The following is a 13,711-nucleotide window of genomic DNA, read 5'->3' as shown; positions in this document are numbered from 1 at the left end:
GGCATGAGCATGACAGTCACATAGGTAGATTGATTTGGTACCTGGAAGGAACAAGACAGGCTGCTATGTAATGATGTCTGCCTCTGTTTTATGTGGCTGCTTCATGTTAAAGTGCAATTAATCAGAGGCAATTAATTTCTTTGCAATAAGTTCTAAAGCTTCTACAAGCTGTAATACTTCTATGGACCTGGCAGAAAATGTGAGTTAGGTGAAGTAAAATCAGGTATGCAAACTGGTCATATGCTTTCTTTTTTTCAGTATCTGATGCAATACAATCCACTACTGATACTTTTCTTATTTGTCATATGCCCTATTGTAGTGCTGCTAATTCTGTCATTTTGGGCTATCACAGCCTATCAAAAAATTGGTCAAACTCAAATGCATCCGTTATATGTGCACATTGATGCTGACCATGTAAAGTAAAATATTTCTTTTCTAAATATTGCATTTAATACTCATTGCAAAATCTAGCTGATTTGGAAAATAAGATTTCCTTAATCCTGAGCGAGGAGGAGGGGGCAGTTTTAAGTGATGCCAGTCAAGAATTCTGAAACTCTTTATAAAAGCTGCTCTTTATTTCAATGACGACTTTGTTTTAACTGAAAAAAAACCCTCCCCTATGTTTAGGAATTGCTGAGTTATTCTTGCACCTCAGGAAGTGGCTCAGCACTGCTATTTTTACTGCAAAAGGCTAATAGATGTAGGTGGGTCAAGAGTTAATAATGCCTTACAGCAAAAACATAAATGCACCACCATCAAAACACTTTGTCAAAACATATACTTGTGAAGCATTCACATCTGAATTTAAAAACTTTACAGGTCTTGTTACATAAGACTGTTCTACCTTTAAATAATTTGATACACATTTTCTTCATTGGAAGGTCAGATTTGATAGTTGCTCAGCTGTTTTTAGTGATCTGCCTATGTATGGTACCAAAACAACCATGCTATTTCACATTTAAAGACAATGAATTGTAAAGTTATGAAGATAATTATTCTCCTGCCTTCCATATTCGATGCATCTGTACCACAGGTGAAGTAAAATTGCAATTTAGTATTAGAAACCACCTCCGTTTCTCAAATCATCTTCTAATTTTAAAGTATTCAATAGTGTATCGCTGTAGATATATTGGAGGGGATTACTAAAATTGCAATATATTGGGTCACTGAGTTGTAATTAGTTAATTGAGGTAGAAGGTGGAGCTAGTCTGGGTGATACTATGCTTTCCACATACCAATGAAAGAGTTTTTCTGTTGGGCCTTTGGCTTGTTTGTTTTTCTCATCAACAAATAAAGCATGTCATTTTTTTCATTCTTGCAAGCCTGATTAGGGAACCACTCAACTCTTTTAGCTTTCTGTTTGGACCTACGAGAATAAGCATCTTTTTGCTGGAACCTCAATTAATTATTGTTCTGCTGCAACCGAACTAAAGATTTTGAAAGATCAGCACTGTTGGAAGAGGGAGAATGAGAAAGAACATTTGTCACCTCTACTTTGCTACTGAAGGTCAAGGACACAAGATAGCAATAAATCTTTTAATTGAGAGCGGAAGTCTACTATCTTTATTCTTCCCCAAAACTGAACATTTATGCTTTAGGCATCACAGAGACATAATTTCTTAAAAACTGAACACCAGTGAACTTCTTTACAATCACCTATTGCAATGTTGCAGCTAGATGGTCTACTGTCCAGAAGACTCACTGCACCACTTCAAAATCCTGAGCCTACCTCCCATCTTTAATCTTATTACAAACACTAAAGAGATGCAGAGAGAAACAACCAAAGTCCTTAATACACATACATATCTACTTAAATTGTGCCTAGCTCTGAAAAAACAGGCGTCATTATTCAGCAATTTGGTATTATTTTTTTAAGCGAATGTCACAATGGAGAAGTCTGGAAAGCTCAGTGGCAAGGACAGAATGTTGCTGTGAAAATCTTTTCATCAAGGGATAAGAAAAAAATCATGATTTAAAGAAGCTGACATTTTTAGTACCATGCTACTTCAACATAAGTGTATACCGGTATCATTATTTCCAAGTAAAGAGGATATTTTTTTTTTATATTTATCTCTTAATGAGAAAATCTTATTTATGTACTTTTAGCATTGGGGGGGGGGGTATGTTGTACTTAATTTTTGTTCAAGTCTATCATTTACTTGACATTTTTTATAGAGAAAAGAACTTCTGAAGTATCTGAATTATATGGCTTTGAAATATTTTTTCTTACAAGCCTGTAATTTTGCAGATGGTTATCTCTCTGGTTTTGTTTGTTGTTTCTTAAAGAGAGGTTAGAAAAGAACATGGTCTATATGATACTGAGGCTTTTAATCTCCTTTTTTCAAACTAAAGCAACAAACATTCAGGCTCCCTCATATGTTATGGGACTGGAGAAAAATTTCCATTACAAATCTGTCTAAAATTACTGCTTTCATAGTTTATTAATTTAATTAAATCCTAAGCAAAAACAATTTTACTAATAAGTTGGGGAAATATAAAACTAGTCTTTAGAATAAGACCTAGGAGGAATTGATCTCTTTTAATAGGATACACAATTCTTCAGTGAGTTCATAGTCATCAGCACAAAAAAGATGGTTTGATAAGAAACAAGGATTGTGTTTTGATTTTTTTTCTTTAAAAAAAAAAAAAACAACACTGGAGTTAATTAGTAGCTCTACGGATAAATCTACTGATCTACTCCCACCATATCAAATTATTTTCAAATGCAAGCATAGTAACACAAGTTAACGAGAAGAATTTCCTTTTTGTTTTAGGGTTCATTGCATCAGACACAACATCAAGAAATTTCAGTAGAAATTCAGCCTTGCTACCACAAAAATGAGTCAAAACCTGCAGTGACATACAGTTGATAATTTATGGTTGTTTACATTTTATACTTTTCGTCGCAAGTGGTCTTGTGTATCTACATATTAAAATAGTTGGGTCAGAAGATATACCAGCAACAGCACATAGGCTTTACAAAGTAAAAATATCTTCCTTAAGAATTGTGCTGCTGCATTGCTGATCTCGGTAAGAAATTTTAATTGTTTGAAAAATAATCTCTTTTATAACAAATTCTGGATTAAAAATAAACTGTTCTCCTTGTAGTTAGTAGATCTGCCATGTGTTTGTATGAGGAAAATGTAGCATTTATTAGACAACTCGTGTTGCATACAAAACACTATATGATATTTAGTCTTAGGAATAATACATCAATCTGATCAGAAGTCCTACTCTATTACTCCTAATACCTCACAATTGATAACACGTGGTTCATGATTTATTCACTTTTACACAGAAAATGCTAAACAGGATAGAAAGACTGTGATAAAAATATATAATGTCTGTTTGCTTGCATTATATTTCACAAAAGAATGTTATGTCTTTTAATTACCAATGGTGATAATTGAGGTGATTATAAAAATAATAATCCAGAAGCAAGGCAGAAATCTAGCAAGGATAACATCTCAATAAATTATAAATAGTACAAGAAAGTTTTCTTAATCTAAACTACCTTTATTGATAAAATTTTTTCAAAACCTTCCTGATTTTTGCCACTTGACATTTAAGATTAAACAATAAAATAATTGAACAATTGTTTTAACACAAATAATTAAATATTTGATAAATTTGTAGTAATTAATATAATATTAAATATTAAACTTTGGAATATCCTACATTAAAAAGTATAAACTACTGCCCATCTATTCATAAGCGTGCAAAACAAATTCTTTTATATCTTTTGGGATCTAGGTAATTTTATTTAACTACATATTTTCTGCACTGTGCTTTCTCAGATAGATGTATGCTATATGTTCTTCTGAAGAAAATAGTTCTATAAATATATTTAACTCAAAGCACAGATTTTGCCAAGATTTACTCTTGTCAGTCATACACTCAAAGCATCTGCAGCAGCAATAGAGAAAGGAAAGTGTATAAACTAATTTTCTTGGCATTAATTCTGAAGGGTTATTTCTCACTTTTTTGTAGTATCTATAATTCCTTTGGTTTCCGTTACTGGCACAGGCTATTTTTATTAGTTTGGGGTCTTTTTCAAAAATCCCTTATATTATGAAGCAGAGAGTAGTGCTGTTAAGAGGTTGCTGCAGCGGTTGACTGAATACAGCACTGCAGCATATAGAGTGCCTGCGCTACGGCTAAAGACAAGTCATGAAAACTTTCACTGACTGTTGAAGGAACTTTTAACAAAATTTGAGTTGACTTGATAAGATCTAGCCATTGATTTCACAAGAGCAAACAGAACTTCTCCTGCAACTGCCTAATAATCGAATGGCAAAAAAAATGGTTATTTTCTGTCTGTCTCCTTTGAAGCATTTGAGGCCATAACTCATATGATATGTAATCCCAGTTTGTTTCTGCCATGTCTTAAATATAGGAGTATGTCACACAGAAAATGGATGGAACAGATATGCAACAGGGAGTTTGAACTTCATGGCAGAAAAAGATGAAATCTGGGAGGTTCTGAACATGGGAAGTAAGTCTTGATCTTTAGAAAATGTTCTCAAATGCAGAGTGATTCCTAGAGATGAAACAGTTTTGTTTGTTGCTGTCTTTTGTGGTGATTAGGTCTTGTTGTGAGGTTGAAAACATAACTGTTTCTCTTCCATAACACATTTACAGGTAGTCACTTACAAAGGTCCAGACAGAACAAGGGTCCTTTAAGCTGCTTCAGATTTTTTTACGAGCACCTTCAGATCTGCCCTTTATAGCCAGAAGCCCTTTACAGCAGCCTCTGCCCTGCTAGTGAAGGCCCATTCGTTTCTGAGACCTAGACTGGAGGTCTGTGTGAAGAATCAGATTAAAATAGGCCTGGAAAAGATTCCAGAAATCATCAAACCTTTCACGCTCCTCCAAAGCAAGATAAACCATATCCATGTGCTCGGCAAGCATTTGCTTAGACTATTTCTGACAGATTTGCCAGAATGTTTCTAGTGGATATTCTACCACTTCCCTAGGCAATACATTTCATTGCTTCACTGGCCTTATCTTTAGAAAGCGCTTTTTTTTTTTTTTAATGTCCAACCTCAATTTTCCTTGCTTCAGTAGTTGTGAAGTGAAATAAGGTACATTTGCCACAACTTGCTCATGACAAAATGCATGTTAACTCTTGCTTGGTGGTACTTAAAAGTAATGTTGGATGGTTCTTTCCAGGGTTGTTGTTTTTTTCCCCAAACAATCAAAACAAAATTGACTGGTATATAATCTCTTATATCTTTCCTTTGTCCCTCTTCAAAAGAATCACTGCCCACTATCCCAGCCTTCTGGCGCATTCCCAATCCTTCATAAGCTGTTGAAATAATACCAAGTTCCAACGTTGCTTCAGTAAATCACCTTGAACTAATTTGAAGGGAATATTCTACCTGTTTACACACAGCCAGCCCCTTTTATCCCCTTTTCCCTCTCTGTTCTCATGCTTGTTCCTCCCCAAACTACCTCAATCCCTCCTTTTCCCCACCTTTGGTTCCTCCCCTAAACATGCCATGACAAGTCTAGCGCAGCCCCAACGTGCTCTTCAGCTGCATCCCATGCCGTGTGCCGTAGCCCTGCCAGCGGTGACCCTAGCTCACTCTGCAAGGTAATCCAGAGAGCCTCTCGTGCAGGTTTGTTGTCTGGGTCTCACACCTGGACAGTGAGGCTGATGGCTCTCCTAGGAGAGCTCTGGGACGGGCTGGGACACGATCTCCGTTCCTCTTACTGGGCTATAGGGGTTCGCCCACCTGCTGCTGTGCTTCTGTGCTCGTGTTTGCGGGGATGAGCTCTTTGTCACATAAACCAACGTTAACTCAAATAATATAATCCACTTGGAGATCTCTTAATGTGCTATCTGCAAGCCAAAGAAAACCAGGACCCATAATTAGCTAGCTGCCTCTGGATCACTAGCCTTATGATAACCAGCTTGAGATCCTCTCCTTTGAAAAGGACGTGAAAGATTTTAGCTATGCTAGGAAACCAAAATGGGGAAAAATAAATTATGATACCTATTAGAAGTCACTCAGAATATAAATTGAAGAAAATATGCAACAATAGAAGTAAAAAAAGTTGGAAAAAAACCCCACAACAATGAATGGGAAAAAAACAGCTGAAAACAGACCGCATGTCTAGAGCTAGTAGAGTATTGCAGGAATTGTATGTGTTCCTTGCCCCCCTTCTTGCATTCCCCAAATTTTTCCCAGAGGAGCCTATTATCATTCATGTATCCCTGTAAAGCATCCTGCAGCTTCTGAATACATATGAGCAAACCATGCCATCTTAAACAACAGCGCAACTTTGAAGATACCATTTCTACAAAATGCCTAAAGACTCCCATCTTGCTCCTGAAAAGGTGGTATGCAACAAACAGAGCAAACCCATTCTTTCTAGAAAGCACCGAGGTCGTGCTTCCAAATGCAATGCAGGTAAGGGAAAACCAGCACTCTGGCATATTGATTTTCGGGCTGGCTAAGTTAACTTTTTTTTTTTCCTGTGTTTATTATTGCTACAGAACAGATTTTATATTAGTACTGCAGTTCTAATACCGCTAATTAGTCACTAAAACACTTAACTCATTGATAAAGAATCCCTAATTCTACTTCTAGGTGCAGAAAAACTCAGATTTTAATTTTCTTTTTCACAGGCTTACTGTTACTGAATGTTCTTGTTATTATTGCCCATAGAACAAGAACAAATGCCCACATGAGCACCAAAGCCATCAACCAGAATCCAGTCATCAAGAAGGTCTGGTGTCGTATACCATTTTTTGCCAAGTCTAGGATTGTTTCCAACGTCTTATCAGTTCTTTGTCTGGGAACATGTTGCTGCAAGGCCTAAAATTAAGATAAAAATTACTTCAAATTGAAAGTTGAATTCATATACATTTGAAGTTAGCACTATCACATATAATAAATCAGCATTATCTATTTAGTACCAAATCAGGTATGTAGAAAGGCTGAAGTGCTACAGCAAAGCAGAAATGCTCTAACAGGAAGTGGCAGATTATTTTATCTATGCTAATTAAACCCTGAAATTACCGGAAAAATAACTCAACTATTTTTCTCATATCTTCAAAGCTAGGATGTACAGAGCAGCAAAAACCACACCAAGATGTCCTTCAGACCCTGTAAGTATTTTAAAGATAAAATTTTAGTTCTGTTTTCGAAAATACTCTTGCACCTCTAAAGATGCATGCTTTGTAATAAAATGAAGCTTGATAAAAGTACGCAGACAGTTCCCCCTTCCCCAGCTTTCATCCCATTGTTGTGTCTTCCTTCTTTGCTATCTACTGAGTTAAAACAGTTTGTGGTGCATGTGAGGTGTATGGGTATGCATAAGGGATATCGCTTATATAATTTAATTTGTGACATGACTACAGTGTTACTTGATTTACCTATTGGGCGCTAGTAAGAACATTTTTAAATGAAGGTATACTTCTTCATTATCTCCTTTCAAGACGCTATGCGTAGGACTTCATTATGTTTTTGAAAGGTAATTTATTCTCAGGCTTTCCCTGAGAAGAGTGTAGGCATCCAGAAAGGTGAGGGGCTCGTAGGTTTTTTTTCTTGGATGTAGATACCCGCATCCTGCCTCTGTTCCACTGGAGGAGCGATCCATTCGGAGCAGGCATTTGGAGGATGGCAATCCACCGGGACAGCTGAGGATCTAGGAATAAGCAGGTGCCAGAGAAACCCAGGAAACTGAAGTGTATACAATGTTTACGTGCTTCCAAGTTGTCAATACATTTTTTCCAATTTCAATTTTAGTTTTATGTATCTTCAGTCTGGATTTAGGTGACTCACTTTTACTCGGATCTTGCTGTGTTTTGTGTACATATAATATATATTTTGGCTATCAGTTATGAGATCAGGTGCTTAGTGATTTTTAAGGTCTGGTTTAGTTTCACTACCCAAGAAAATTAAACATGAGCATTTTAAAGGAAAAAGTAATTAATTTCTTTTTCAGTCTTGGTTATCAAAGACAATAAGAATTTAGCTATGAACTTTTTAATATACGGTGGGGGAGCTTTAAAAATTATTCTTTAAGATCTGAGTTCTGATCTATTGTACCTGATTTCAAAATTAACAAGTTATTTTGCTATAGTGCATATTATTCAAAGCTGCCTAGCAGAAGAAGTTTCATTTGATCCTCGTGTCCTTGCGTAGTGATGGTGAGGAGAAGACTATTGCACATGGAGGACCCAGCGACCCACGCCACAGCGTGACTGAGGCTGTGTGTGCCTCTTTGGCCGCGCCATAAATTCGGGCAGCTCACTGCAAGCGCGGAACCTGTAGGCAGCACTCGCTCTTGCCAGCCCCGCGTCCTCGTCCCAGTGCACCACTCCTTCTTCTCATCAAAAACCATGACCCCCTCTCTCTGTCCTTCTCAGACACGTGTGGCTTTTCCTCTCCCAGCAAAGCCACCGGAGCTCTCTAGTAACTTCCTTCACCGTTGAGATGTAAATTGTGCATATATATTTTTATTACAAAAAGTTACAGAAGTTGGAATAAGTAAACTACCTTTTGACATTTCTGTTAAGGTATTTTGAGAAGTATTCAGGATTAATGCGTACTAGCAAAGTTCTACCCTAATTCACTCATGTCACTCAAGTGTAGGTACAAATGGGAATAGGCATTGATCTGCAATTCACGTAATTATAATGTCATCTTGACAGAACTTGCTAGCTAATGTATGGAACAGCAAGAATAAAATAATTTTATTTTAGCTGAAACTGATTAGTTTTAGCTAGTTTAACTAAAACTGATTTAAATAGCCTGACACAAACTGGTTGCAAAAAATGGAATTTATGCCTTCTCCTTTCTTTTTTATTTTATCTGCCAGTCTACATGGATTTTTTTTCTGTTTGAAACTAGAAGCAACTGCATAATTGTCAATTAGCAGCATAAATGATTTCATACTGCCCACACCCATTTTTGCAAAGCTTGCAACGGCGTTCATATGGAAATGTATGTATAGCAGTGAATGAATTACACACAATTCTTCCAAGATTACTAATTGAGAGAGTATTATAATTGCTAAAACGTGGAAGAAAATGTATAAAGCTCTTTGGGTGCTTTAAAATATCTCACTGTAGGTGTAGGTTATAATGTAATTTTTAACACAATTCCATAGTACAGCAAAACATAAAAATAACCTTTGGAAAATATTCCAGGAGCAATGTGGTCCTTAAACACCATATGGAGGAATAACTAGTCCTATACACAACTCAATAATTCAGTGGGATAATCCACAGAAGAATTTCCATATGGTATTCTCAATGTTCTTCAACACATCCTTTTCTATCTCCAACCCTTGCTTATGATGCACTGGCAGATGCACTGCTGATACTGAAGCCTGAGTTGAAAAGCAAAATGAATATCCATTTTATCTGTATCCAAAGCCATAGATGCGTCATCACTTGCTAAATGCTGTTATTTGTCCTCTGGGATGGTGAGCCAAGGCCAGAAAGAAGATAGGATTTCAACCGGCATGAGCACGTCCCGTCTCTACTATGGTACAGGTGTGGCAGACTTTATATTTAAACATTTGAGTTTAGATTTGGATTTAGATCATTAGGATGGTTGAAGGATTCAACTGGACAGAACATGATTCCATTTGAAAAACTCTTTTTTTCCACGTTTTGAAGGGATCCATTTTCTACTGCCTAAACTCCAGAATCTTCCAGTATAGTTTCCCTCATTTTCCAATTTCTCAAACTGAAAAATACTTTTTTCTTCCATCAATCCCTTCATGTTATTCCAGAAATCAAATTGAAATGGTCTTCCGTCCCATTTGAGAGCCTTTTACATGAAGTTACTCCACACACTTGCTAGCAGCCCTGGCCTACCTCTAGTAGTCTTGAAGGCAGCAAATTGATAATTACATTAATACATAACTCCATTATAGACAGTACGCAGTACAAAGACTACAGAGCATACAACACATTGTAGAGAGTAAAAAGCATCTGACCAAATAGCATAACTGTAAATGTATCTTGGTGACGTTTTTAGGCATTACGTTTAGCATCACCTTCTTTAACATGGAAGCACGTGGTAATGAGGCTTCATTGACACAGTTTTTCTGTGTCAAAGAGAATGAATGGTCTTGATGACTCCACCAGTCCACAACTGGTTTTTAAATCATCCATTTCATAAGCTCTTTTACCAAGAAGTATATGTTACTTCACTCAGCATTCTAATTTGAAGGAAAGCAGACATGTGAAATCCCATAACTGATTGCAGGGGTTTAAAATTTAGACTGACAGGTGACTTCAGTTTCAGGTCTTTTGCTCTGTTGAGAAAAGTTATGCAATGTAAAGCAGACCCAGATTTTTTTTATGGTAGCTTTCATGAACATCAAAACTGCCACTTTCAGCAAGCATGAGATCTATTTCAAATTCCTTTCCAAAACTATAGAATAGTTTCTCAACTTATGCTCACTGGTGATGCCAGAATCTTATTTACTTCTTTATTACCTTCACAGCAAATTGTAATTAATTATATCCTCCACATTTATTTAATCACTTTCAGTTGGCTATCCTTCCAGACTTGATGTGTGCAATATTAATTATTTGCCGATAGCAAGATTTTATGATACGTGCCACATGTTCAACTTGCCTAAAATTAATTGTGGACATTGTATTTACCATTAATATACATCTTCATTGGCTCTAATTTCACATCTGTGTTGCTTTATATACAACTCTTTATCAGTGTAACTGCATACGGATTCTGATGTGTGTAATAGCAGCCACCAAACCTTGCTTTTGTATTTGTGTTGTACCTTTTAATATAATTGTTATGAAAAATGCCCACATTCTAGTTTTCTGGGTTTAAAAAGGCGAAGTAATTTGAAAATAAATTAATATTTCTTACTCACTATTTGGAAAGTCAGCTGTAAAATGCTGCCTGAGATCGAACGGAGAAAAAATAAAGTAGCCAAGGTTTGCCTAAGCAAAAAGGTCTGCCTGTTTAGGAACAAAACCTCGTTGAAAGAGGCTTTCTTGTGGCAATCCATCCTTAGGCTGAAGAAACAGGCGACAGCGTTGCTCACTAGGCTGCAGCTTGTTAGGGACAGTCCCGCAACTCGTCCCACAATTCCCACCAATTCCCACACATGCATTTGAGGTAGCTGTAAAGCCTCACCTAGATCCAACAGAGAGATGAAACAGAGCAAGCCTCGGCACAGGAAAACTATTCAACATGCACTAAAAATCTGGCACTGGCTTATCATGCAGGTATCTAGTTGTTGATACACAGATTAGACCAATTAATGCTAATTAGGGTAGGTCTACGAATGTTGTAAGTGCCTTTCTGATTTTAAGGTGCAGATGTCCCAAGAATTGCAGCAAAGCAATTTTTTTAAAAAAATATTCTTAGCTAAAATACAATGGTTTTAGAAATTACTGAGAAGGAAAATGCTACTGGCTTCCAGTAATGAGATAAAAATAGAAGGTTTCACCGAAGGTGAAAACAACCTTTTGTCTGATAAAGTACTGTGTTGAGAGGGGTAGCTCTGTATATTAGCTCTTGAAGTTCTTAAAAGGTTGGGAAGCCAATTTAATGTTGCACAGAATTTACGTATTTCTCAAACCAGATACAACAGTATGTTAAATTCAAATATAGGACAGTATATTTTCATTCCAGAGAGTACTCTGCTGAAACATACAGAGACATGCCACACTGACAATATGGTTCTCCGGATTTAGAGAAAAATATGGCATCATTTTACTTTCTGAGGGAATCCTGATCAGGTCAGATCTCTTTCAGTAAAACGTACTTTTGGACCAGTAATTCAGACCATGACTACGTCAGAATCTTCACCTATTGCTGAGGGAGACTTGAACATAAAATACAGAGCAACATTCAAACCTTTTAGTGTTTCAGCAATTTTTAGGACAAGGAAGCAGGATCAAAGGCTGCTTGGAACAAAATACAATGAACTAACTATTGAAGCTAATACAAAAAAATGTAGCTGAATGAGCAGATTTTATTATATTCTAAGCAACAAGAAATACTTTTTTTTTTTTTCCTTAGCAGTTGACAGGAGCAGAAAAAAACAAGATATGTTTGCAGGAGGGTTTCTGTCTTATCGCCAGACTGAAAAAGTATGCTGCCAGTAGATTTGTAGCAAACTGCAGTAATTTAATTATTTCAAGCCCCAAAATTTCACTTGAACATTGAGTAGGAATCAATTTCAAATGGGTTCAGTTTTAAAAAGACTGATACGCATGGTTTAACTGGAAAACAGGAGCCTGCAGATTCAACATCCAAATGCCTAAGGAACAAAAGTCTTTGCTTTCTACAACAATTAGGTTAAAATGTACACTGTCCGTACTGAAAGCCAAATTTTAAAATCTTATATAATTTCAGTTTACTTCTTTAAAGTGAAGGAAATACTTTCAGTGGTCCGTTATTTCTTCTGGAATGGAAGCGGTGACTTGGAGTGACAATGCTGAGCCTTGACATCACCAGACATACCAGAATCTTTTCTCTGCCTCTTCACTTTTGGGGTAAATTATTGTTGATAATGACTTTGCACGTAAATATCTTTCAGGGGAAGCAGACTGCACAGGAGTTTGCCCTCATCCAAAATCGAGCCCAATTAAACTATTTGGCATAAGTGGGAGAAAATGCATCAAATCTGCTCAGGTCCCTTCTATTTTCAAAGAAACAAAACCAGCCCGCAAATTTGGCCATCTGACTAATTTTGCTTTTGGATCTGCTGCCACCTCGTGGACCCACGATGATTTTGAAATCCCGAGACAGCAGACGGAAAATTAACAAAAGCTAAGCTGGGGTTTGGGGGGAAAAGCCCAGCTATTTAACTGACAGGTAAGACCACTTACATATAAGGATGATTTCTGTCCTGGTGTGATTTTTTTTTTTTTTGGGATAATCAGGTTACATTTGCCACTTTTCAGTTTCTTGAATTCACAAATACAGCAACAACTTTAATCTATTAGACTTCAAATTAAAATACAACTGTTGTTTCTTAAAGAACTAGCACAATTTAATCACTCTATACCGGTGGGCAGATAGACAAGACACAAAACTTTGTCATCTCATTGGAGCGTTCTGTTGCCTTGCCTTGGGGTTTTTTCTGGACCATTTATGAATTTGATACTGGAATTAAAGAGCACATGGTTCCTACAGATTCTCCAGTCTGTAGAAGACCACGGACTCGTTAATAGCTTGGTAGCTTGTCAGACTTGTCTTTGGAGAAGGAGTTCATTGGGATGACAGCTTGGAAAAAGGATATAAGCAGTTCGTGGGACACTGAGTTTTCTGGGTTATTAAAAATCTATTTTACTATTGCCAGAAAAATCCAATAACGGGATGCTAAGATGCTCATCCAAGAAGCCTAGAGCTGTGAGAAGCTGATCCATTCACCTTGGAGTGGCCAGACTTTGAGGCAAAATAGTCACTAGCTACGAAATGAGCAGTAACTTGTTTGTTTTGACTTCATTGATAGCTTACGTTTAATTTCTCTTGAATTCTAAAAAAAAAAAAAAATAAAAGTGAGATAATTGGATCTCTACAGGGAAAAGAGACTGCAGTGGCGGCCCTACCGTACGGATGTTTCTTCAGTTAAAAAACTTTTTCTAACCGTCTGCACTGCGGACTGAATCTCCGCGGGGCAGACTGCCTTCCTGCCGCCAGGGTTAGGAACCTCCCACCACCGCCCCAGACTGCAGACGACCAAACACCCAAAACCAACA

The sequence above is a fragment of the Charadrius vociferus genome, unplaced genomic scaffold (assembly GCF_000708025.1).
Source record: "Charadrius vociferus isolate BGI_N301 unplaced genomic scaffold, ASM70802v2 scaffold51, whole genome shotgun sequence".
NCBI lineage: Eukaryota > Metazoa > Chordata > Aves > Charadriiformes > Charadriidae > Charadrius > Charadrius vociferus.
The sequence above is the reverse complement of the archived record's forward strand: the minus strand, read 5'-3'. Positions refer to the sequence as shown.